Consider the following 27,496-nt stretch of genomic DNA (forward strand, 5'->3'; position numbering starts at 1 on the left):
TCCCTAACACCCACCCCCCCCCCGAGCTCCTCTTAACTCCAGCCCCTTTCCCTAATTTAAATTTTAATGCCTTGAAAATCAAATTATTGCATGTGTTAGAGCATTATCACCTGTGATAATGTCCCTAAGGCAGGCAATAGTTGGCCATGGCATCTTGGTCAATGATTCCAATGCAGTAGTTTATTGAAAAAAAGGAAATTTGCATTTGAAATATTTAATTGGAATGCATATACATAACTTAAAATAGAGAAGCGTAGCATCTGAACTACAAGGCAGCAGAACAAGTTAAAACGATTACAGGAGAGATGAGAAGGAATTACCTGTTGTTGTTGATCCAGCTGTAGTAGTTGGTCCTATGAAAATAACACATATTTAGGTTAGAATTGATAAGAAAGGTTTAGAAAAATTACACAATATAATTGAAAATAACCTGAATTTGAAGTTTAAAAAAAGGGCTAGATTCATCATTCCCCACAGAATGGGTTCAATATTCCAAAGGCATTTAAACGGATAACTGATGAGTTAATTACATAAATGGCAACCCATTGATATTGAAACTGCTGGTAAGCCACTCTCATTAATATGGGGCATTCTGGGGAAGGGATGGAGGCATTTATGGGGAAAGCGAAGTATCTGCATACGATACACGTCTATCTCCAACATTCGGCGTTAGCTGCTTATCCTATTCAGCTAACTATGGTCGTTTCATAGGCCTGTCTTAAAGGTAGCCGCAAAATATAACCTGTAGTTAGCTGGATATATTTAAACGGCTAAAGAGCCAACAACAGAGTAACTGAAAATAGAACCCAAGCTACTTAGCTATTAGCTGTGACATCATCACCACAGATGAATTATCATGCACCTATTTTCTTTCTCCCCAGCATTTATTTAATACATTTTCCTCTATGGTGTATTTCTTTCCATTTAAATCTTCATGAGAAAGGAGTGAAGCCTAGATGCACTTGCTCCACCTCTGCTGCCTTGAATAATAATTCTGTTAGATCTACATTCACAGTACGTACATTACTTGCAATAGTGGCTGCAACATTTTAATAGTAATGGGATCATACCAGATTGGAAATGATTAATATTAAAATGAAGACACATTTGGGGTATGATGGTGCAAGGTAAATAACATGGCAAGATTTCAGGAGGCCCAGGACATTGGATGCATTATTTTGGAATCTCATGTTTTCTGTTTTTTAATTGTTTAAATTTCAATTTTTTTTATTGTTTTTGATTTTTAATTTCAAATAAAGAAAACAAAACCAAAAGAAGGGAAAAAAAATCCAAAATAAAATTCAATAACGAAATCAAATGCAAGCTTCAAATAATAAAAAGGATAATTACTTCAAATTGGGGTGGAGGCACATCATGTTACAGCCCCGGTCGCCTGCGGGAGTCGGGGCCGGCCTGGCCGCATGGCAGCGGTGTCTCCACAAGGGAGACGCCATCAATGCTGCCGAGGCCGTGGATGACTCCTCCCCCTGCGGGGGAACACGCGCTCGCGAGGGCCGGGCTTTTGACGGTCCAGCACCCGGATGTGCTGAACCGCCCCCCGGCTGACGTCAGCACCGGCGGGGGATTTAAGTCGGCTCCAGTCCTTCCTGCTTTGCCTTGCAACGTGGTCGCCTTGTGCTTGCTAGTTGCCGCTGTGTTCCTGTTCCTGCTTGTTTGTTCCTGTCTCCTTGTTCCTGTGTTCCAGCCTGCCTTGATCCTGGTTCGTCTCATCTATTCTGTCTTCAGCCGCCTGCCTTGACCCTGGTTCATCTCATCAATTCTGTCTTCAGCCGCCTGCCTTGACCCTGGTTCGTCTCATCGATTCTGTCTTCAGCCGCCTGCCTTGATCCTGGTCCGTCTTCCCAACTCCGCCTCTTGCTGTCCCCTCCGACTCCGGTCCGTTCCTGGTTCCCTGCTGTCGCCGCTCACCTAAGTCCCAGCGGTCCGGGTCCCTACGGGCTCCTCCTGGGGGGACCTCGGGTTTCCAGGGCAAAGTCACCTAAGTCCTAAAGACTCGGGCTCCAACAGCTCCTCTGGGGGACTCTCAAGTTTCCAGGTGAAGTCTCATCGTTGGCTCAGCAGTCTGCCTCCCGTCTGCCTCCCAGGCGGCCGGCCCAAGGATCCACCTCCGGAATCCAACAGTTTGCAAGGCCATGGATCCGGCAGACCTCGCCGGCCTGCAGGCCATCCCCGGACTTGCTCAGCGTCTGGTGCAGCAACAGCAGGTATTGGATTCACTGGCTGCCACCATGGAACGGTTGGCTGCTCGCATGGACGCTGAACCTCTCGCACCAGCGCCTGCACCCGCACCTGTACCGGTGGTAACAATTCACGCTCCCACTCAGCTTCCGGCTCCATCACGTTTCGCCGGGGATTCCAGGGCTTGTCTTTGGTTCTTGAACCAATGCTTTGTACGATTCGCTTTGTTGCCCAATTAGTTCCCATCAGATGCCGTCAAGGTGGCCTACATTTTTTCGCTGCTAGACGGTCGGGCATTGAATTGGGCGTCCCCTATGTGGGAGAAGAATGACCCTGCCCTGAGTGACTTGAACAGGATCGTGGAGGATTTCAAATCGGCTTTTGTCGAGCCTTCACGCCAGATCTCGGCGACCTCAGAGTTACTCCAGCTGTGGCAGGGAACGCGGACCCTAGCCGATTACACATTGGAGTTCAGCACGCTTGCCCTAGAGGTTGGTTGCGGGATGATGCCCTCCGAGGAGTTTTCCTGGAGGGTTTGGCAGCTAGGATTAAGGACGAGCTGGCTGCTTGTGACCTTCCGGAGGACCTAAACTCCCTCATCGAGGTGGCAGGGCGCATTGATCGACGCCTTCAACAAAGAGCAAAAGAGGGGCGTCCTCCCCGACAAATGGCTCCTCTGTCTTCGGTCCTCTCCAGACCATCGAATCCGGGGTCACGTAGCACCAGAAATCCTGCTGAGACCTCCACAGAAGAGCCCAAGCAACTGGGAAGATCCTCGTTGTTGCCTGAGGAGAAGCAACGCCGTCGCGATCTGAGGCTATGCCTTTACTGCGGTGGTAAAGGTCATTTCCTCTCTCAGTGCAAGGAACGGGCGGAAAACTCCCGCACCTAGGAGTAAGAGAGGAGTGTCCCCTAGGCTGTCTTAACGCAGCTCCTCAATGTACAGTACCTGTAACTTTGAGATACCCACGTGGTTCCTTCAAGACGCAAGCCCTCATCGATTCTGGGGCTGGAGGGAACTTCAACACGAAGGATCTGGTGCAACAGCTTCAGCTCTCCACGCAACGTCGGGAACCACCCTTACGGGTCACCTCAATCCAGGCTACACCAGTGTCCGGCAGCATTTCTACCATTACCTCGCCACTCACCCTCCAGACTGGCTTGCTTCATACCGAGAAGATTTCGTTCCTGATTTTGGAGAAGTCCATACACCCAGTGGTCCTCGGGTTACCCTGGCTACAGCAACATTCCCCCGAGATCCGGTGGGACGACTTACAAATCACCCGATGGAGTCCCAAATGCTTCCGCTCCTGCATCCAGCCCAAGAGGGGGCAACGAATTCCACTGGCACATACCAGACCTCTACTGCCGTTCCCGTACGCAGATTTCGCCGATGTATTTTCTAAAGAAAAGGCGGAACTTTTACCACAACATCGCCCCTTTGCAATTGAACTGCTTCCCGGTTCCAGTCCGCCTCGGGGAAGAGTGTATCCCTTGTCTCAAACTGAGACTCGGGCCATGTCGGACTACATCACCGAGAACCTCGCCAAGGGTTTCATCCGTCCTTCGAAGTCTCCCGCAGGGGCAGGCTTCTTTTTTGTCGCCAAAAAGGATGGGTCCTTGAGGCCGTGTATAGATTATCGTGGACTCAATGCCATTACTAGGAAGAATCGCTACCCGCTAACTTTAATTCCAGAGCTACTAGACAAACTCCAGGGAGCACAAGTATTCACTAAGTTGGACCTACTGGGTGCATACAATCTGGTCCGTATCCGTCCCGGGGATGAATGGAAGACCGCTTTCAACACCCGGGACGGGCACTATGAATACTTAGTTATGCCATTCGGACTATGCAATGCCCCCGCCGTGTTCCAACACTTAATGAACGAGATCCTTCGGGAATTACTGCACTCATGCGTGATTGTGTACCTGGAAGACGTCCTCATTTACTCTCCAGATTTGACCTCCAACCGGCAACACGTTCGACAGGTACTCCAGATTATTCGGGATCACCATTTGTATGCAAAATTTGAGAAATGTCTCTATGAACAAGAGTCACTACCCTTCTTAGGGTATATTGTCTCAGCAACAGGGTTTCGTATGGATCCCAGCAAAGTGTCCGCCATCAGGAAATGGCCCCGGCCAGTGGGCCTGAAAGCTTTGCAACGCTTTTTAGGATTTGCAAATTTCTACCGGCACTTCATTCCTCAGTATTCCCAGTTGGTGTCAACACTAACCACTCTGACCAGGAAGGGCGCGGACGCTTGAGTATGGCCTACCGAGGCTTGTAAAGCCTTTGAGGACTTAAAGGAGGCCTTCCTCCGGGACACATGTTTACGACATCCGGACCAACACGGCCCGTCTTCGTGGAGGTGGAACGCCTCAACATATCCGTTGGGGAGGTCCTGTCTCAGAACTCTAGTTCCGGACATCTACTACCTTGCTCCTACTTTTCAAGAAGTTTACCTACCCCAGCCGAAGGCAACTACGGAATAGGAGACAAGGAGTTGGTTGCGATAAAAATTAGCTTTGAGGAGTGGAGACAATGCCTGGAGGGGTCCTTCATCCTGTTACAGTCTACACAGACCATAAAAATTTGGAATTTCTGAATCAAGCCCAACGACTTAATCCCAGACAAGCGCGTTGGTCGCTTTTCTTTAGCCGGTTTGACTTCGTCCTCAAGTATCGCCCAGCCTCAAAGAACGTCCGGGCAGATGCCCTGTCTCGTTACGACATACAGGAGGAAAAAGAAGACTCGCCTCAATACATCATTGATCCCGCCAAGATCCAAGTAGCCAGCACCACCATGTCCTCTCTTGGGAGAGTGGTTGTTTCTCGCAGAGATCGCAAGAAGGTCCTCGGATGGGCTCATGACTCCCTCTCCGGGGGCCTCGCCGGCAGAGAGAGGACACTCGACCTTTTAAACCGCTATTACTGGTGGCCCAAGGTGCGGCAGGATGTACGCCTGTACGTAGATTCATGTCCAGTCTGTGCTAGACAGAAGCCTCTTTGCGGCTGACCTTGGGGCCTCTTACAGCCACTACCCATACCCACCGAACCATGGACTCACATCACCACAGATTTTGTGGTGGACCTACCGCCATCTGAGGGCAATTCGGTGATATGGGTCACAGTGGATCGCTTCTCAAAAATGGTTCATCTGGTACCCCTGCCCAAGCTTCCTTCGGCACCTGAACTGGCGCTCCCTGTTCACACAACACATCTTCCGGGCCCACGGCCTCCCGCAAAGCATAGTATCCGACAGGGGTCCCCAGTTCACCGCTCGATTCTGGCTTACCCTCTTCAAGAAGTTCAGAGTACAAAATCGGGGGAAGGGAAGCTGCCAGTCGGGGAGCAAGCGAAGGAGAAGGGAGGAGGGACTCGCCCCCCCAATGAGGTGCCGACCGGACTGCTGTGAGTGTGAAATCTGAAGCAGGCAAAAGCCTGACTGTCTTTACCTGCATCCAGCTACTACAGAGAAGGGAGGAGGGACTTGACCCCCCCCTGAGGTGCCAACCGGACTGCTGTGAGAGTGAAATCTGAAGCAGGCAAAGCCTGACTGTCTTTACCTGCATCCAGCTGCTACGGAGAAGGGAGGAGGGGAATCGCCCCCCCCCCCCCCCGAGGTGCCGACAGGACTGCTGTGAGAGTGAAATCTGAAGCAGGCAAAGCCTGATTGTTTTTACCTGCATCCAGCTGCTCGGGAGAGATCGTGCAGGCAAGCCAAAGCCCAGCTGAGTGACGTCAGCTGAGGACCCCTTCTGACTACAAAGTCGGCGGAAGGGTGGCGCCCCGCTGCCGCCGGCGCGTCGCCTAAGCCGCGCGCGCAGAAGGGGCGCGCAGCATGGTCCGGCTTAGAACGGAATAGGCCGGGGGCTGGCAAATCTCTTTGCAGTGTTATCTTCATGGGGAAAAAACAGAAGGCGAGAGTTATTACTACCCCTCCTCACCAGTGCAACTATACAACGCACAGGGCCCCTATGGACACACGTTTTAAGGGTGTTGGAAACGCCAAGAGAGGGACAGTGTGGGAGATATGTTCTTAATCTTCCTCAGTCCTGGCGAAGGACATACTCCACCACCACAACCGAAGGTGTTAACATCTCCTGGAACATCATGTTGAACTGGGGAGGACTAACCCAGGGAGGTACAGTTGTAGATAGTCAGTCTGTACCTCACCGGGATTGTAGTGTTATTGCTTCTAGTAGTAATGTTATGTTATTAAATCCTCCAATTCACATAGAGAGTAATATTAGTCCCTTGATTGTACCGGATAATGTTACTATGGCGGATCTTGGTTGGATGATATCTAAACTTGATAATAATGTGATTAAAATGAATGAATCGTTGGTGGCAGCTATTAATATTAATAGGGGTTTAATCAATGAACAAGAAAAAAAGGTGGATAAACATGAAAAAGATATAACAACTATGATGAATAAGATCAAATTAATCCAGAAGTCCGAGAATGTTTTTATAAAGGATAGTCCTTATGATGCATAAGGAGGTTGAATATTAGAAAATTTATTTAGATCTAGGAACATGAGATATTAAATTTCCCGATTACTCGCTTATTAACTCCATGGGAGATGTTTTAAAGAAATTTTTGAAGGACATATTGCAATATCAAGATGAAGAAATACCTAAAGTCTCAAAAATTATTATTTGGAAAAAAAACCAGCTAGTAATACTGGTTTTCAGAAGGAAAATGGAGAGCTTCCATCTTCTCCAGGAGTTTTGACCTTCTTGGAAGAATCATTAGATATTATAAATAAAAGGGCTACCCTTTTTATAGCTTTTGTAGCGGAGCAAGATAAGGAAAATCTATTCAAAAGGTTCTTTAGATCTAAAAATTTCCTATTCTGCGGCCATAAGCTGCAGATGTTTCCTGATGTGGCTAGGGCCACACAACTTAGAAGAAAATATTTTCTATCTTTGAAAGCACGCGTACTAGCAATAGGCGCAACCTTTTTTCTGAAGTTCCCCTGTTTATGCTGTATTAATTATAAAGGGAAGAGATTTGGATTTTTGGACCCTACACATTTAGAAACCTTTTTGATAGATAAAACTCAAGTGGAAGTATCAGGAGAGCATGTTCAGTAAAAAAAATATACCTCCCTCCTCTTTAAATAATGTTTACTTGTATGATTAAAATAAAGAAAAAATTTGCTTCTTTCTTAGTTAAAGTTGATGAATATTTTGGTAATTTCTATTTGAATCTCCCCCCAATTATGGAATATGTACCAGCAGTAATAATGTTACTGTGTTAATTTCTATATTGGTTACAGTGTTGTGGAACATATTTTCCTGTTTTCATGATGTAAGTCATTTGTGAAAAATTAATAAAGATTAAATATTAAAAAAAAAGAAGTTCGGAGTACAGCTAAACCTGTCCACTGCATTCCATCCTCAGAGTAATGGACAGACTGAACGGATGAACCGGTCGCTGAAGACATTCTTCGAAGCTTCATCTCCAAGAAGGGGAACAACTGGGTTTCTCTTCTTCCCTGGGCCGAGTTCGCCTAATAATAATCATACCCACTCAGTTACTGGACAATCACCTTTTCAGACAGTATTTGGTCGCCACCCGAGACCGCCAGTACCTATTCCGGTTACCGTTCCTTCACCAGCAGCAATAACTGTAGCCCATCAGATTCACCGCCTCTGGAAGACAATCCAGCAGCGACTTACCACAGCCGCAGAGAAGGCCCAAGGATGCGCCAATCGCCACCGACGTCCAGCGCCAGTATTCCTACCTGGTACCAAGGTCTGGTTGAGTACTAGAAATCTCCATCTGCCAGGCCGATCTCGAAAGTTGGCACCTAGATACTGTGGTCCTTTTCAAGTAGCGGAGCGAATAGGTTTGGTATCCTATAGACTTCGCCTCCCTTCATCTCTCCGCATACACAACGTGTTCCACGGCCCAAGGATCCACCTCCGGAGTCCAACACATCATTGCACATATTTGTCTGCTTGTGCCCATAGATATGTGTATTTTATCACTTACGAGAGTATAGTGCATTCATATTATGAAATAGAATCGCCATGCACACATGCGCACTGAATTTATGTGGACGGGCAAATCTAACTTCTAACTTGTAAATCGAGGGATTTTATAGTGGATAGAAGAAATGGGTCAGGGGGCAGGGTTAGTTGTTTGGTGCTTGGCAGAGGGAAGAGACAGAGGTGGGTTTAGGAGTATGGGGAATTGGGGCTGCAAATGGAGGAAATAGAGGTACAGGGCAGAAGGGCCTAGTGCTGGGGAAGGTGGGGGAAAATTGGTTTGGGGATCATGAAAACTGATGCTGGGCAGGGAAGAGAGGGTTTCAGGATTAGGGGGAATTGGTGAAGGGTAGGATACACACATAGTAGTGCCATGGATTTAGTGCACCTGAATTTTAATTGCGCTGTAATCCTCATTGTGCGTGCCTTAGAGATTTGGTCAAAAATCCCAAATTTCCCTGCCTACGAGAGAAATGGGAAGAAAGAAGGTGGCAGGGAATAAGAGAAAGGTGAATGGGGGCAGGGAACAAGATAGAAAGTGAATGTATAGAGACATAGAAAGGTAGTAAGACAGAGAGCATGGTAACCACATCGATACTAAGCTCTATGTAGAAGGAAAAGTATCTGAATTCTAAAAGTTCTCTAAGCCATCCTCTGCGTCTCGTGGAAAGGTGGGCTTAGGTGTTTCACAGAAGTCTGTCAGTTCAGCTTTCTCTAGCCTTTGTATTAGTGTGACTTTAAGCATGGCTATGAGTAGGAGATGGGAGGGGAGAGAAGGGTTGTGATGGGGTGAAGGCAGAAATATAAGTTTTGGCCCTGGGTTTTGGAGACCCAAGGAACATCTCTGCAGTGAGAGAAGCTTGTATTATCTGCTAGGGATGTGAATCGTTTTTTGACGATTTAAAAAAATCGTCAGATAATTTTTAATCGTCAAAAATCGTTAGAGTGCGCGATACAATACAAATTCCCCCCGATTTATCGTCAAAAATCGTTAAATCGGGCCCGAGAATTATTTGGGGGGAGGGCAGGAAAACCGGCAACACCAAAACAACCCCTAAACCCACCCAGACCCCTTTAAAACCAATCCCTTACCCTCCTGAAACCCCCCCAAAATGTTAAATTACCTGGTGGTCCAGTGGGGGGGGGGGGGGGTCCCGGCGCGGTCTCCCGCTCTCGGTCCATCGGCGCTATTTTGGCTGCCACTAATATAAATGGTGCCGATGGCCCGATAAAAAAAAACACCCGACCCTTTAAAACCAATCCCTTACCCTCCCCCACTCTCCCGAACTCCCCCCCCCAAAAAAATGTTAAATTACCTGGTGGTCCAGTGGGGGTTCCCGGCGCAATAATCCCGCTCTCCTCGGGCCATCTGTGCCATTTTGGCTGCCACTAATATAAATGGCACCGATGGCCCGATAAAAAAAAAACACCTGACCCTTTAAACCGACCCCCTTAGCCTCCCCCACCCTCCCAAACCCCCCCCCCAAAACCTTTTAAAATTACCTGGTGGTCCGGGGGGGACGCGGGGAGCGATCTCCCGCTCTCGGGCCATCGGCTGCCATTTATTTTAGCGCAGCTGATGGCCCGGGAACGGGAGATCGCTCCCCGCGGCCCCCCTGGACCACCAGGTAATGTGTTAAAAGTTTTTTTGGGGGGGTCGGGAGAGTGGGGGAGGCTAAGGGCATAATTTTAAAGGGCGGGGCGGGTTTTTTTTTATTGGCACGGGCCTCACTAAAAAAAAATTAGTGATGTGAATTGGAATCGGAACCAATCCCAATTCACATCTCTAACGATCAGATTTCCTCCCCCCCCCCCCCTCCCCTGCCGAACCCGATCATTAAAAACGATCGGGCACACGATTCACATCCCTATTATCTACGTCATATACTTCAGGGACCTTCAAAAGTTTTACCTTCCAAATAATCAAGCATGTCCAGTTTCATCTTGTTGTACATAAGATAACATTTTGCAGAATAAGATCTGCAATCTTGTTGAAGTTATGTTGTGATAATTTATCCAATGTAGTAAAACTGATTTAACTAAAAGCATCTCTGTTGTCCTACACAGAAGAAAATATATGAGGAATTTAGTAATTGTGTATAAATAGTAAAAATCAGAGACTTTCCATATCTGAATGCATAAACCAAAACATGTTCTTACCAGTTGGGAATAATTTGCTTAGATCTAATATTAAGACAGAGAAACAAATTATGATTACATTTTTATTAGGGGGTGTGCATTCGTTTTGAACTTAAATGTAAAACGCAACTTATTTTTTTTTTTAACTTAAAAAAGTGATGAGGCGAAAACGATCGGATTTCCAACTTATTCAACATAGCTATGTTGAATACGTTGGAAAATCGCGATCGTTGATTCTAAATACAATTTAAAACCCCTCACCCTCGTTAATCCCCCCCAAAACTTACCAAAACTCCCTGGTGGTCCAGCGGAGAGTCAGGAAGCCATTCCTCTAGTCCTTTGCGAGGAGCACGTGACGGCCGCGTCATCGACGTGACGCGGCCGTCACGTGGTCCACCGCGGTTCCCCCACCGGACGCCTCATTTTGAACAAACGGAACTTTTGGCCAGCTTGGGGGGGGGGTCAGGAGGCCCCCTCAAGCTGGCCAAATGTTCCGTTTGTTCAAAACGAGGCGTCCGGGACCGGAACCCCCGGTGGACCACGTGACGGCCGCGTCATCGACGTGACGCGGACATCACGTGCTCCTCGCAAAACCACTGGGAGGAATGGCTTCCTGACTCCCCACTGGACCACCAGAGAATTTTGGTAAGTCTTGGGGGGGGGATTAAGGAGGGTGAGGGGTTTAAATTTGTATTTGCACATATGGACATAGACTCAACTTATGGAATTCTCCATATGTCCATATTGACTGCAAATGACCCCCCCCCCCCTTTCGTCTTATGGACTTATGAACATAAACTTTTGCTCTGCACATCCCTAATTTTTATTCCAAATGTCTCATGCATATTGCATTCAACTTGTGATGCTATTGTAAGTATTTCTACTCTAGTTTATAAACAGGTAGCCTTATATATGTGTGTTCCAATGTTTTAACTATAGCACATAAATTAAAATATTTTGTAATAATTCTGTCAAGGAAAACACAAAATTATTAGGATTATATGCTTTTTTTTTACCATTTATTCCTGTATTAGGTCAATAAGTGTCTCAGGTACTAAGCTGCAGGTAAATTTGGAAGGTTTACCCCTGGGTTCTTTAAATATTCCACCACAGAAAATACAGGTTACCACAGTATGTACAAATACTTCCACATGCAAATTAGGGCCACCTAAGTAGTATGTAACCGTTTCTATTACAATGCTTATGGCAGGCACAGAGACAAAAACCGTTTACTGTAGAAAACTCCTGGCCTCCTTGTACTAAACCAGTTCTAAGTCTAGAGGCTAAGACATGGGGAAAAAAAAGTATAATAAAACTATTGAGGCTTCTTGGCAGGATACAGGAAGCAGAGTCCATTCCTGTGTTTCCTGTAACCTGCCTCGGAGATGAAGAACAATCAAAAAATGAAAGGAAAAGCACCTAGGTGCAAAAGGGATGATCACACTCAGATCCCCTAGGCAGTATTTTTCCTGCAGTAATGATTCATAGGAAATATGATAGGTAAACCTGTATTTTCTGTGGTGGAATATTTAGAAGAACCCAGGTCACAATTTGAAGCTCCAGGGAGGAAGACTCAGAACCAATGTCAGAAGTATTTCTTCACAGAGAGGGTGGTGGATGCCTGGAATGCCCTTCCGGAGGATTGTGGTGAAGACCAGACTGTGAAGGACTTCAAAGGGGCGTGGGATAAAACACTGTGGATCCATTAAGGTCTAGAGGACATGAATGAAGAGTAGGTGGCTCGCGGGAATGACGGCTACTGCCTGGAGATAATACCCTTATTCAATAAACATACACACAGTTAATGTGACTCCAACATTGCTCTAAGCTTCAACGCCAAGAGGAAATGTGGAAAAAAGGATTTGCATTCACAAAAAAGCGGGGGAGGTAGCTTGCCTTGTTACGGCGGCTACCACCCCAAACCAAATAAGCCGGATACTTCAATTTCAATGCATATCCAGCATAGCTCTCTGCTTCAACGGCAGGGGAGAAAGTCTGATACCTCACTTTCAATGCATATCCAGCATAGCTCTTTGGCTTCAACGGCAGGGGGAATGAAGAAGGTGGATCTATATACAGACAAACAACCAACAAGGACTGAATTATTTAGTCTGGGTGGGCAGGTGGGCGTGGGTGTGGCTTGCTTATTGCGGCGGTTGCTACCCTAACTAATTGGGCTAGATATTTCACTTAGATGCAGTTCCAACACTGCTCTCTCATGGTGGGGGTGGAAGGGAATAAAACCAAAAGGTTAGTAAAAGCCAAGAGTAACATAAATATGAGAAAAAAAAAAAGTGCAAAAATTTGCTGGGCAGACTGAATGGACCATTTGGACTTCTTCTGCCGTCATTTCTATGTTTCTATGTTAGGTACTAAAGTGCATTAAAATCAATCACATTAATGCCCAATTTTAGAATGTATATTAACACGTAGTTAATACACAATGCATTAAAAAGTCAGGTTTTTTCATTTTGTAATGTGTTTGCAATGACACTGTTGTGTTAATATAAAAAACTAATTACATTTTTGCATGAACTGTAGTGTTAATGCAAATTGTGACTATTTTAATTTAAAAGATTAGCATATTTTGCATCTAATTAACCTCATTTAAATATTTTGTTGTTAGTCCACATTAATGGCAATGTGGAATAACACATTAAGGAGTGTTAATGGCTTATTAATACTTGCATTATGTTAACACGCATTACTGCATAGACTCCTGAGTATTTACAACACGAAATTGTACCAAATGCTAATTCTGTTTTTTTCCAAGAAGTTCTGTCACTGTAATTATCCTTCTCTTTAGTCTGTGTTGGTTATCCCTGGGTTCCCTCGCCCCTTCCTTTCTTTCTTCCCTCCCTCTGGCCTTCCCCTCTTTCTCTCTTCCTACCGCCTTTTGCTTTCTATCATTGCCTCTAGAGCACCATAAGAGGCCAAGATGAAGTCAGAACTGTACTCTTGGGCTGCCTGGGTGCTGCCAAAAAATCCTCATCTCCTGCTGATAGGGACAATGGTCTCTGCAACACCCTCTCCCAGCCCTGGAAGGTTCTTATGGTCATGCAGTGCTTTATTGTTCAGGGATCAGGGAAGTCCTTAAAAAGTTATTAAAGTATCAGAATAGCAGGAAGTCTTACCCATGGTAGGCAATACATCTGGTATCGGTGCTGGCACTGTTAGAGACAGAAAATAGTACATTGCATTACTTGCCTGCCTGGTGCGAAGGTGGCAGACCTCATGCGTCACCTAGATAGGATTATAGACAGTGCTTGGGGAGGAGCCGGCTGTCGTGGTACATGTGGGCACCAATGACATAGGAAAATGTGGGAGAGAGCTTCTGGAAGCCAAATTTAGGATTTTAGATAGGAATCTGAAATCCAGAACCTCTAGGGTGGCATTCTCTGAAATGCCTTACTATGTCACAGGGGCTAACCGGTGCCATTGGTCGGCCCCTGTGACATAGTAAGAGCAAAGGCTATCGGCGTCATTTTGAATACCGGGCAGCCGATGGCCCGAGTGCAGGAGATCGCTCGAGGACCCCCGCTGGACCACCAGGGACTTTTGGCAAGTCTTGGGGGGGTCAGGAGAGTGGGGGGTTTTGTTCATTATGATATGTTGCATTCGTGGTGGTTCGCCATATGTTTTGGAACCCCATGAATGCAATGAACAGGGACGTATACGTTGCGGATTGCACATTTGTTCAAAACAAATGCACATCCCTAGCATATACCACTATAGAAGCTTTATCCAAGACCCTCAGGAATAGCCTTGCCCCTCCTCTCCAATTCATCTTTCTCCGACTCTGATCAGGAACAGCCTGAATCCCTCCCACAAACTGCAGAATTCAGAGGGAAATCAAGAGGAAAATGTCTGCCCTGGTTTTTGATCCAGCATCGGTCACATTCAGTGATGTCGCTGCAGATTTCTGGGAAGTGAAGTGGGACTTTCTAGAATGGCAGAAGGAGTTGTACAAGAAGGTCATCAAGGAAATTCATGGCGTCCTAATGTCACATGTTATTCAATTCTTAATCCTGATGTATTCAAGATTAAAAAGAAAGATAAGAAATATTTCATTCCATCCTGGGAGTGGAGAGAAAGGGAACTATGAAGCACCCCAGCACTTACAATTTAACTGAGTATTAAACAAGAGGAAGATCTGCCCTTCATGGATCTTCCTGTAACAAGCTCTCCCAGTGTCATACCTGACATTTTAATCTAATTTAGCAAGAGGATATGGGACTGAGCCCTCAAGATCTGAGGGACAGAGGGAACCTGAGCATTTCAGGTGCAGTGAGGAGCCTGCATGAAGCAGGTTATGCAGCTGGCATTAAAGACAGCCAAAGTCACAGTCCTGACCCTACAGCAGAGAAACTGAGAATGGAAGAATCTCATGTCCTGCACCAGCTGGAGGGAGGGAAGGAGACGGAGACCAAGGGTGAATATGGATTCAGGAATTATAGTGTGAGGCAGATAATGTGTGATGGGCAGCAAGAGGACAGAGTGGAAAGAAAGAGAGAGACCCCTCCAGAGACAGCCCAGGTCCTTCAGCTGACAGTGAAGGATATTTCAGTAGAATACCACTCAGGCTGAAAGAAATCCAAAAAGGAGGGAGACTAATATCATGTCCTGAACAAGGGAGAAATTTCAACCTCTGCCCAAATTTTGTGCAAACTCAGTAATTCCACAAAGGAGAGAGACCATTTAAAGTGCAGATACTTTGGAAAACATCGCCACAAATTCACAATCTTTTGAGCAACAAGAAATATTTGAATCTGCAAACAAGTTCACAGAGAGGGCAAGTCACAGGTCTATCCAACAATTTTACAGAAGGGAAAAATATTTACAGGTACTGAAGGAGAGAAAAGAACCCCTAAGAAAACAAAACTTACAGCACATAAATCATGCCTTATTGTCCATGAGAAAAGTCGCAACAAAGAGAAGTCATTTACAGGTCTGAATGTGATAAATGTTTCATTCATAAAATCCACCTGGAATGGCATGAAATGAGCCACATGAGACTGAAACCATTTAAATGTTCTGAATGTGATAAATGTTTTGGCTATAAATCTGCTCTAAGCAGACAGGAAAAAGTACATACTGAGGAAAAACCATTTAAATGTTTTGAATGTGATAAATGTTTCAATAAGATATATGGTCTAAGACAACATGAAGGAATCTAAACTGGTGAGAAGCCATTTCAATGTTCTGAATGTTGTAAATGTTTTGTCAGAAACCTGGTCTTGAAAAGCATGAGAGAGTCCATACTTGGAAGAAACAGTTTTAATGTTCTGAATGTGATAACTATTTCGGTAAGAAATTTTATCTTAAAATACATGAAAGAATCCACACTGGTTTAGATATAAATATCTAACAACAGAGGAAGGTGGAAAAATAAAGTATTGAGAGAAAAGTTCAGTACAGAATACTACAGAAGAGTGAAGTCTATATTGAAGAGTGCCTTAACAGAATGAAGTAAGATACAAGCCATTAACTAGCTTGAAATTCTTGTACTCTTAAAGGGGTCAATTTTAAAAGGAGCATACGGCCATCCATGTGCACGCAGTTCCTGGCACGTGCAAATGGACGCACTGATTTTATAACATGCACGCATGTGAGGATGGCACGCACAAGAGAGGTGAATTTTTGATTAATACGTGCAGCGATGCAATCGAGCTTCCCACAGTTCCCTCCCAGTCCGCTTCAATTAAGAAGCGGACTGGGAGGGAACTTCCTTACCCCCTACCCAAACTTCCTCTCTCTTCCCCTTTCCTCCCCACCACCTAAACCATTCCTATCTACTTATTTTTTTGTTTTATTACTTACTGATCCTCTGGAGATGAAATAATCTGCATGCACCGGCCAGCTGCTGATGCATGCTTCCCTGGGACACGGTAAAATGGCGCTATCTCAGCCTGTCCCCTGCCCCCCCCCCCCCCCCACCCCACTCAGACCATGCCCCCAGCTCACCCCTTTGGAGAGGCTCGGCACTTAGGGTTTACGTAGATGGCAGGTTCCATTTTAAAATGTGCGTGGCACACGCAAGGCCTGGCCATGCGTGCGGCCTTTCAAAATCTGGCTATCCAGTTTTGGCTGTTTAAGAATCCTTATAATCTTGCCTTAAGATCATGAGAGTAAAGAACCACAGTTTAAGAATGATGAGAAATTTAAAATTGAATCATGAGGAATTGATGGTATTGAGAGTGAAGGAATTATAAGACTAAGAATGATGAGAGTTCTTGGACTAGAAGCATGGAGGATAAAATGTAAAGAAACATGATTATTTATAATGTTCTGATTGCCATTTATTAATTTAAAATGTACTGATTTTATATATTAGCTGTTAGATATCTTTTCTGTATCATGTATATGATATTTTAATAAGTTGTTATGTTTTGTAATAGAATATTGCATTAGATTTATGTAAATTTTCTGTTTTAATATTATGAATGTTATTTTGTAAACCATTGTGATCTTGATTTGGAATGACAGTATATAACATTTTTAAATCAATAAATAAATAGGGATTTGAATGGTTCCGGAATAGGTTCCGGTATTGGTATCGTGGACCCGCAGAAAATTCATTTTCCCACGGTCCCAATGTTTTGGGTTTTTTTGTTGGCTATCCCGAGCCAAAAAAAACCCAAAAAAACACTCGAACCCTTTAAATCTCATTATTTAGAATTCTCCCCCTCCTGAACCCCCCCCCCCCCAAAAGCTTTTCTAAAGTACCTGGTTGTCCAGCGGGGGTGCTGGGAGCAATCTCCCGCTCTCGGGGCCATTGGGCTGCCAGTAAACAAAATGGCGCCGATGGCCCTTTGCCCTTACCATGTGACAGGGGCTATCGGTGCCATTGGCCGGCCCCTGTCACATGGTAGGAGCAATGGATGGCCCGCGCCATTTTTAAATGTCCGAGTGCAACATGTGAGGGTGGGTGGCCTGCTCCATGCGCGGAGAGGGGTATTTTAGAAAAATATACACGCTGAGGCAAGTAGGTCTTCCCCAGTCCCCCCTCCCTAGTCCTCTCCAATTAAGAAAGGAACTTTCTTATAATCCCTACCTAAACTTCCTACCTTTTCCCCTCTCCTCTCCTCCCTGAACCCTGACCCTTTCTGTGTGCTTCCCTTGGACAGTAGCTAATGGTTCTGTCCTGGCCCACCCCCCCAACCTGCCCAGACCATGCCCCCTGGGCTGCCCCTTTCAGCAGGCCCGAGATTTGTGCGCGTATCAGGGGTTACATGCATGACCGGGCCTGTTGTAAATTGCACAGGCACGCAGAAGGCCCGGCCACGCGCATAGCCCCCAAGATTTACATGCACAGAGCTTTTAAAAACTGGTCTTTAGTTTAACCTTTTCACCCTTCCTCAATTTCACTTAAAAAGGCATCAATAAAGGAATGGGCCTACCATATAGGACTACAATATAGGACAAGAATTATTTTATTGTAATAATAAAATAGAGCTGGTAATCACGATGTTAGAAGTGACAGTTATTCTGAATCCTATTTAGAAATATAAACAATTCAAAAGTAGATCTCTTCCTGTTGTAGTAGTGGATACTCATGGTTTCATCTACAGAAGTAAAAAAAAAAGTGCAGTCAAATGTATGGAAGAAAAGTAAAAGATCCAGGTACTTTCAGAAACATAACTGCAATTTAATATACACCATATTCCTGTTCCACGAGGAAGGTACTGCTTTTGGAACCAAAATGTTAATTGAATATGGATGTGGATTAAATATTCTTTTTTAAGTATCTAATTTCTTTCCTTTTCTTCCTATATAATGCTAGCTCAATAAAATTGTAATGAAAAGAAAAATCTTACCTGGAATAGGTTTAAAAGTAGATTGTACTAGGAATTAAAAAAGCATGATAAATAATAAGTGAACTTGTTACATACCAAAGCCTGAATGCAGTTTGTTAGACATGAGGTATTTAATAAGTTTTTGATTATTAAAGACACTTGCCAATGTTATAGTTGGTTGAAAGCAGACTCATGGTTTATTTGGTCATTTGTCCTCTAATTAGTGGCACCTTTTGTACCATCAGAAAACTCATAATATTTTTAATACACAATTGAAACATTTAGCATCCGATTTACTAATGTGCACAACTTTTACATAGGTATTGCTGGTACCCTTGCAAAATTATTACCTGTGATTAATTTTTGCATAGTGCATCATTCACTAATGCCATCATAAGCAAATGAGTACCATGTTAAGAATTCTATGGGAGCAAGGGCTGCACTCTTGCTACTGCAGAAATGTCCCACCTCTTCCCCCACCCATGCTAACTAGTCTTAAGTTATTAGGCTCGTTAGTACAGGTGGAAAATATGAGGTTGCCTCCCTCATCCCTTCCTGATAAGCATGATCCATATAAGTTGCCGTGCTCCCTCCTTACCACCATCCCATTCCATGTCAAGCCTCCCTGCCCTTCCTTTTTTTGGCATCCTGATCCATGTAAACCCACCACCTTTCCTCATTCCAAATATTACTAACCCAAATCCCTTCCTGGTACCCAATGCACATGTTTGAGTGCTAAACTGGGTGCAGAAAAATTGTAATATTTTGTGGGTTATTCTCTTATTTATATGATCTAAATATGCTGCCATGATCTATCAATGTAGCACTAATGTAGTACTAATGTACTAATGTACATTAGTACATTAGTGCTACATTAGTGCTACTAATGTAGCACTAATATAGCACTAATGTAGCACCAACTAGAGATATTCTCAAAGGCACTCTGAAATTTCCTCCCACTAGAGCCTCACGCCTCTCAACGACATAATGTACTAATGTAGCACTAATGTAGCACTAATGTACTAATGTACTAATGTACATTAGTACATTATTGCTACATTAGTGCTACTCATGTAGCACTAATGTAGCACTAATGTACTAATGTACATTAGTAGCACTAATGTACTACATTAGTACACATGTAGCACTAATGTAGCACTAATGTACTAATGTACTAATGTACATTAGTAGCACTAATGTGCTACTAATGTACATTAGTACATTAGTAGCACAAGATTTGATGACCGTCGGAGTGAGGAAACTCACTCCAAGAAGAGATTTGGGCAACATTCTCTCAACCTAGCTTGTTGTTGCCCAGGTAGAGTGTCCATCAAGCTAGGTTGAGAGAACGTTGCCCAAATCTCTTCTTGGAGTGAGTTTCCTCACTCCGACGGTCATCAAATCTTCACAAGAGACCACTGTTCTGTTCGTACGTCTCATGTTGAATGTGAAAGTGGCCCCCAACCCCCTACACTCATACGTAATCCTCACCTCGAGTTACTAGGTGGGCCTACCATGGGGATACAAATACCTGTCTAGGGAGTAGGATCTATAGCAAGGCTCGCTCTCTCTCTCTCTCTCTCTCTCTCTCTCTCTCTCTCTCTCTCTCTCTCTCTCTCTCTCTCTCTCTCTCTCTCTCTCTCTCCTGGCCTCTAGTGCAAAGGAGCCGTGCTAACACTGCGACTGTTTCGTGCTTTACATCAGCTCTGCCCCCTGAATACCACATTACAGATTTGCATTCGCAAATCACGTTAATGGCTGTTAGCGCTGACCCCCTATGTGATGCTACTGTTCCCAAGTGATTGTTGGTCCTAAAAGCAGCAAAGGTTAAAACAGTAAATGGAATTCAAACGATAAGAAAGTAGCTTCATAGTCTTTACATAAAAGACAAGAAAGAGAAATAATTTGATCTGGGTTTAACAAGGATCTCATAGTGATTGAAAACAGGCACTTTTAATCATGATCCCATAAACCCCCCCCACCTCATATAATAAGCCCCTCTTCCAATAAATGTGTCTTGTTTAAAACCTCAAAGAAAAAATATAAATAATAAATAATAGTAATACTTAGACATGGGCATTTGGGAGAAATGAAATAGGAAATTAGACAAAGTGAAACAATTAAAACTCTGAAGAAATGTCAGTTTTCAAGTTAAGTTTTGAAAACCACAAAAAAAAAAGGTAATCTGTCAGACTGGAGCCTTGCCTAGGCATAAAATGCAATCTGATTCAGGGATTGAGGTCTAAGCCTGAGCATGATACCAGGGTTTCAACCAAGACCTGAGCAAAGGCCCAGGCTAAAACATATTACAGGACTTACCTCATCTGACATTCTGGAGGTTGAGTGCCAACACCTGGACCTCAGCCTATTCCTAGGCTCAACACTGGGCCTAATCCATAGGCTAGGTTCCAATGACTGGATCTTGGCTTAGGCCAGGGCCCAAAGCCACAGCCCAGCTCAGAGGCTAGTTCCTGATGCTTGGGTTCCAGCCTAGGCAGGCCTGGCACTGCAGCCTCGTCCAGAGCCTGGGTTCAGATGTTGTGGCCTTGAATCGGACCCAGGCCCAACACCAGGGCTCAGCCTAGAGAATGGATCAAGATGCTTTGGCCTTGGCCTGGACTTCAGCCCAATGACAGGCACAGTCCTGGAGCCCAAGCATCAAAGCTCTGATGGACACATCTTCAGCTTCTTCTTTCTTCTTAAACTGATGCCATCAACTGGGGCCAGGTAGGAGTTAATTAACTTCATCCCATCCTCTTCAGGAGAGTGTATCATTTTAATGTATGATAGTTAAATTAGCTGCCATATATCAAAATGGTGCTCTTCCCTGCGGAGAATGCACTGGAGTAAATTAATTACAGTACCACCCCAGCAGATGGCAGCAGTTCAAGAAGAAAGAAGAAGATGCATCTTTGGAACCCTGTGGCTTAGGTTCTGGTCCTGGACCTGACTCTGGGCTAAGGCACAGGTGTTGGGACTCAGTCTCTGGGATGGGCATTGGCATCAGACTGGGGTCCAGGCCAAGGCCCTGGAGTTGGGACTCAGACTATGGGCTGGGACACAGTGTAAGATCTCTGCCTGGACCCTGACCTAGTAGTTGGGACCCGACATCTAAGCCAAGCCCTATTGTTGGACCTGGGCCCAAGCCCTGGCTGAGGCACTGGAAGTAGACCTCTGGGTTGGACCCTGGCAAAGAGCCTGGGTCTGGGTCAAGGGCCAATTGTGACCTAGTCTCTGGACCTAACTCCTGCATTGTGCCTGAACCCTGGCCTAGGCTGAGGCCTAGGCATCAATTCTAGGCATCCAAACCTGGGCCTTGTATAGGATGTAGTACAAGGACGTGGAGACCTACAGTGACCTAGGCCTATGCAAGGACAAGGATTTGGCCTGGCTTAGGCAGCGGGATCAGGCTGGTTCCGATGCTTAGGGCTAGGCTGGTGCCTTGTGGTTTTTAATGGTTCCTATTTCAAATGTTTACATTCTTTTTATTTTTCATTTCAATTATAGGAAACAAAACCAAAAGAAGTGAAAAAAAAATCCAAAATCAAAAGCAATAACAAAATCAATTACAATCTTGAAAAATAAAAAGGATCATTACTTTACACTAGTGTGGAGGCACAACTTTGCACATATTTGTCTGCTTGTGCCCAGGGATATGACTATTTTAGAATTTGTAAGAGTACATGCATCCATCTTATAAAATAGACTCTCTGTGTACACATGCACACTGAATTTATGTGGACGGGCAAATCCAACTTCTAACATGTAAATCAAGGGATTTTAAAGTCGGATGCACCATCTTCCCAGTTTTACCCACTTATCCCCTTTTCACTCAATAAAGAGTTAGGTCCTCCAAATCTACTAATTGAGGCATGTGCTGGGGTTTTATAATACACTTTTGAATATTTAATTGGAAAGTATTTATAGAAGCTAACTTATCTAGACTTTAGCATCTAAAAAGAAGAAGTGAGGGAGATCACGTGAGGCAGCGAAGGAGATGAATGTAGGCTTCCCCGCTCCATGCCTCTCCTCCACATCCAGCCTCATTCTTCGTGATAAATAACCAGCAGAAAAAGTTGTCTTTTTTTTCCCGTCTTTTCTAATGCCTCAGGGACATAATCATACCGGCAATGGTGACTCGTGTGATCTGCAAAGACAAGGATCAGGAGAGAGAAAAACACGGGGCCTGGATCCACCATCAACGCCTACGGCTGAGCCGCCTGTGGCGCTTTCACCAGTGCCTGATCTCGAGAATATAAAGACGGTGGTGACAACAGCACTTGGTCCAGAATTAAAAGTTATTGCAGATAAATTATCCGAGATTATACCAACCCTAAGTGGTTATGAAACTCGATTTGCGGAGGTGGAAAGCCGGGTATCAGAAGTTCAGGATGGCCTCATCGCTGCCCAGCAAGATATCGCGGTTCTTCAGGCCTCGATGGCGCAACAAGTAAAGCGCATTGAGGACCTGGAGAACTGCTCCCGCCTCTCCAATATCAGATTGATAGGGCTGCCAGAGACAATCCGAGACCAAGAACTCTCAGCCTTGCTTGAGAAATGGCTGCAGGAGCAACTGGAACTCCCTGCCATGAATGGGCCCCTGTGCGTGGAGAGATCTTATTGACTAGGACCCAGGCTAGGCAATGCCACGTGTTCCTGGCCGGTCATAGCCAAATTACTCAATTATGCCCACAAAATGGATATTTTGAAGGCGCTTCATGGGGGTCATTCCCTTACCTACAATGGTCACAATATTCTTCTATTCCAAGACTTTTTGGTGGGTGTATCCACGCAACGTCGAGCTATGTCGCTGCATTGTTCACAGCTTAAAAATCTGGGCCTCTGAGCAACACTGATTTATCTGGCCTGATTGCATGTGGTGACCAACATGGGGCTCAAATGGCTGGACACTCCTGAAGCAGTTCAAGCTTTTGTGACTGAGCGTACGAGCTGGGAGCCAAGTACCCTGAAATGAGCCTGCCTTTCATGGTATAATGCCTGGGGCTATAGAATTGAGGTCTCTAAAATCATTTCTTTCCCTTGATTCCCATTGGTTTGTTTACTTACATTCCCTGGCGATCCTGTATTAAACTGGCTTGGTGACATGTGGCGCACTACCAGCAGGGACTTGGCGGCCCTTTTTTTTCTCTTTCCTTCTTTTTTTTCTATTGCAACATATGATTCGGCCACACCACTCATTGCTCTGGCTCCAGTTCTGGATGAGGGTCCCCCCTTCTGCTTTTTTTTGTCTCTGGTGCCTTATACGAGTTTGATTGTCCCCAGACCCCCGGCATTGCTTAACAACTTACTTCTCTGGGGGAAATGTTCTCTGCTGGGCTAATGGGACCTTTGTTGGGGCCCTCCATGCCGTTTTGGGGACAACTACAGATGCTGCTTTCTGATCCTTACTTTTGATTTCTTTTTTGTGAGAAGCCGGAAAATCTGTTTTCAGCGCTGGAGCTTTTTGTTTTTGTTTTTTCATTTTGTACTTATACTTTTTATTCTTTTTCTTTCTTATATACTGGGTGGAACTATTCAACAGCAATGTTGTTGCCCTTTATTGTTGGAGGAGTACTGTTATTTTCTTCCTTTTTATTTCTTTTTCCTTCACCCAAGGATACTAATTTGCTAGTGCCGCCTGCCGGGTCCCACGCCACCCGGAGATGGACTCGTAGAGGGGGTGCTTTCGGGACTGTGCTATCTCATTATATATAGTGAAGGGTCCTGAGCCTTCCTGGAGACTTCCAGTCCACCTGGCAATCTGTACTGAGATTATTTTTATTTCTTTTTTATTCCTTCCTTTTATTGTCTACTTGCCTCACCGGTATTCTGGAGGCTGCCACTATCTGTAGGGGTGGCGGACCATTCCGACCGCTGGGTTTTTGTTTCTTTCATGTCTCTCCCACTGGGGATGTTTGCTGGTCATTCGGGCCCCAGGCAAACAACACGTCCTACTCCTTTTACCTTTAGCTGTTGCGACCGGAGTGGTGGACCCTTGGGCCGGCCTTGCGGAGAAGAGAAGGAAGGTTAGAAGGACTCCACGGAGAAGGAGAGGCTGGGAGGCGGCATGGAACCAGGTGACCAAGCAGGATCTTTACCCTGGAAGCCAGAGATCCCCCCGGGAGGAACCCATGAGGACCCGGACCGCTGGGACTTAGGAGGGGTCACTCGGGGCGATGGATCAGCAGCGTCAAGACAGTCCGAGTACTGGGCGGGTGGCAACAAGAAGCACAGAGAGATGAGCCAGAGTCAAAAGCCAAGAAGACAATCCGAGGGAGAGGCAGGACTGGAACCTGGAACAGCAAACTGATGAGAAGAGCCGGAGCGGGAACTGAAGCGGGAGCTGGAGCAGGAACTGAAGCGGGAGCTGGAGCCGGAGCAGGAACAGGAACGAAGACTGAACAGGAATGGAGCAGGATCAGGAACGGAAGCTAGAGCAGGACTGGAGCAGAGGCGAAAGCAGAAACAAACAGGAACAGCAACTAGTAACCCAGAGAGGGAGAACCTCGTTGCAAGGTAATTCTTCTAGTCAGGCGCCGGGTTTAAATCCCCGCCAGTGTCTGACATCATCTCTGAGGGCGGGCCACGGTTTGGTGCTAAAGGCCCTTTAAAAGCTCCACCTCGCATGCGCATGCGCCTAGCAGGGGCGGAGACAAGAGTCAGAGCTCGGCGGCATCTCCCTCAAGGAGACGCCACAGCGGGGAGACCTGAGTAGGCCTGACGAATACCGGACCTCGTCGCCGACTTCCCGGGGAGAGAGAAGGTAAGGACCCGGTCGTGAACCCTGCGACCGAAACCACAACATTAGCCACTGGTGAGGGTTCAGATATTAGATGCCCTCACTAATGCATTTAGGTTAGAAATGATAAGAAAGGTTTAGAAAAATTACACAATATAATTGAAAAAAACCTGAATTAGAAGTTTAAAAAAAGGGCTAGATTCATCATTCCCCACAGAATGATGAGCTGAGGTGATAAAGAGGGTGGGGAAGTGGGAAAAGGGTTGGGAAGGTGCTAGTGTGTATCTGGAAGCATCACGGCAGTGTGGTTTCACCTACCACAGAGCGGCCGTGCCGCATATAAACGCCCCGTAGCACCATGCAAAAAGGCGTTGTTATTTCCCACGCAACTACCTGCAATAAGGTCCAAGACATTATCGCCTGCAGCACTGTTACCACCCAATTTCCATTACCGCCCCCCCCCCCCCCGAACTCCTCCTAACTCCAGCTCCTTTCCCTAATTTAAATTTTAATGCCTTGAAAATTAAATTATTGCATGTGTTAGAGCATTATCACCTGTGATAATGTCCTAAGGCAGGCAATAATTGGCCATGGCATCTTGGTCAATGATTCCAATGCAGTAGTTTATTGAAAAAAAGGGAAATTTGCATTTGAAATATTTAATTGGAATGCATATACATAACTTAAAATAGAGAAGCGTAGGCATCTGAACTACAAGGAAGCATAACAAGTTAAACGATTACGGAGAGATGAGAAGGAATTACCTGTTGTTGCTGATCCAGGTGTATTAGTTGGTCCTATGAAAATAACACATATTTAGGTTAGAATTGATAAGAAAGGTTTAGAAAAATTACACAATATAATTGAAAATAACCTGAATTTGAAGTTTAAAAAAAGGGCTAGATTCATCATTCCCCACAGAATGATGAGCTGAGGTGATAAAGAGGGTGGGGAAGTGGGAAAAGGGTTGGGAAGGTTCTACTGTGTATCTGGAAGCATCACGGCAGTGTGGTTTCACCAGTCACAGTGCGGCCGTGCCGCATATAATCACCCCGTAGCACCATGCAAAAAGGCGTTGTTATTTCCCACGCAACTACCTGCAATAAGGTCCAAAACATTATCGCCTGCAGCACTGTTACCACCTAATTTCCCTTAACCCCCCCCCCCCCGACCTCCTCCTAACTCCAGCATCTTTCCCTAATTTAAATTTTAATGCCGTGAAAATCAAATTATTGCATGTGTTAGAGCATTATCACCTGTGATAATGTCCTAAGGCATGGAATAATTGGCCATGGCATCTTGGTCAATGATTCCAATGCAGTAGTTTATTGAAAAAAAGGGAAATTTGCATTTGAAATATTTAATTGGAATGCATATACATAACTTAAAATAGAGAAGCGTAGGCATCTGAACTACAAGGAAGCAGAACAAGTTAAAACGATTACGGAGAGATGAGAAGGAATTACCTGTTGTTGTTGATCCAGGTGTAGTAATTGGTCCTATGAAAATAACAAATATTTAGGTTAGAAATGATAAGAAAGGTTTAGAAAAACTACACAATATAATTGAAAAAAACCTGAATTTGAAGTTTAAAAAAAGGGCTAGATTCATCATTCCCCACAGAATGATGAGCTGAGGTGATAAAGAGGGTGGGGAAGTGAGAAAAGGGTTGGGAAGGTGCTAGTGTGTATCTGAAAGCATCACGGCAGTGTGGTTTCACCTGCCACAGAGCCGCCATGCCGCATATAATCGCCCCGAAGCACCATGCAAAAAGGTGTTGTTATTTCCCACGCTACTACCTGCAATAAGGTCCAAGACATTATCGCCAGCAGCACTGTTACCATCCATTTTCCCTAACCCCCCCCCCCCCCCGAGCTCCTCTTAACTCCAACCCCTTTCCCTAATTTAAATTTTAATGCCTTGAAAATCAAATTATTGTATGTGTTAGAGCATTATCACCTGTGATAATGTCCTAAGGCATTCAATAATTGGCCATGACATCTTGGTCAATGATTCCAATGCAGTAGTTTATTGAAAAAAAGGAAATTTGCATTTGAAATATTTAATTGTTATGCATATACATAACTTAAAATAGAGAAGCATAAGCATCTGAACTAAAAGGAAGCAGAACAAGTTAAAACGATTACAGAGAGATGCGAAGGAATTACCTGTTGTTGTTGATCCAGCTGTAGTAGTTGGTCCTATGAAAATAACACATATTTAGGTTAGAATTGATAAGAAAGGTTTAGAAAAATTACACAATATAATTGAAAATAACCTGAATTTGAAGTTTAAAAAAAGGGCTAGATTCATCATTCCCCACAGAATGATGAGCTGAGGTGATAGAGGGTGGGGAAGTGGGAAAAGGGTTGGGAAGGTGCTAGTGTGTATCTGGAAGCATCACGGCAGTGTGGTTTCACCTGCCACAGAGCGGCCGTGCCGCATATAATCGCCCCGTAGCACCATGCAAAAAGGCGTTGTTATTTCCCACACAACTACCTGCAATAAGGGCCAAGACATTATCGCCAGCAGCACTGTTACCACCCAATTTCCCTTACCCACCCCCCCCCCGAACTCCTCCTAACTCCAGCCCCTTTCCCTAATTTAAATTTTAATGCCT

The 27,496-nt window shown here is 45.0% G+C and overlaps 1 long non-coding RNA gene across 1 annotated transcript; it reads right to left on the bottom strand.

The window, feature by feature from the left end:
- Positions 1-319: 319 nt before the first annotated feature.
- LOC115099508 lies at positions 320-25,675 on the bottom strand. The gene is made up of 5 exons (XR_003858810.1): positions 25,641-25,675; positions 18,159-18,185; positions 13,476-13,511; positions 10,363-10,386; positions 320-353 (listed from the first exon to the last, which is right to left on the bottom strand). It is a non-coding gene; the product is annotated as an uncharacterized LOC115099508 (long non-coding RNA).
- Between the last annotated feature and the right edge of the window lie 1,821 nt (positions 25,676-27,496).

This window comes from Rhinatrema bivittatum, chromosome 9 (assembly GCF_901001135.1).
Source record: "Rhinatrema bivittatum chromosome 9, aRhiBiv1.1, whole genome shotgun sequence".
Lineage (NCBI taxonomy): Eukaryota > Metazoa > Chordata > Amphibia > Gymnophiona > Rhinatrematidae > Rhinatrema > Rhinatrema bivittatum.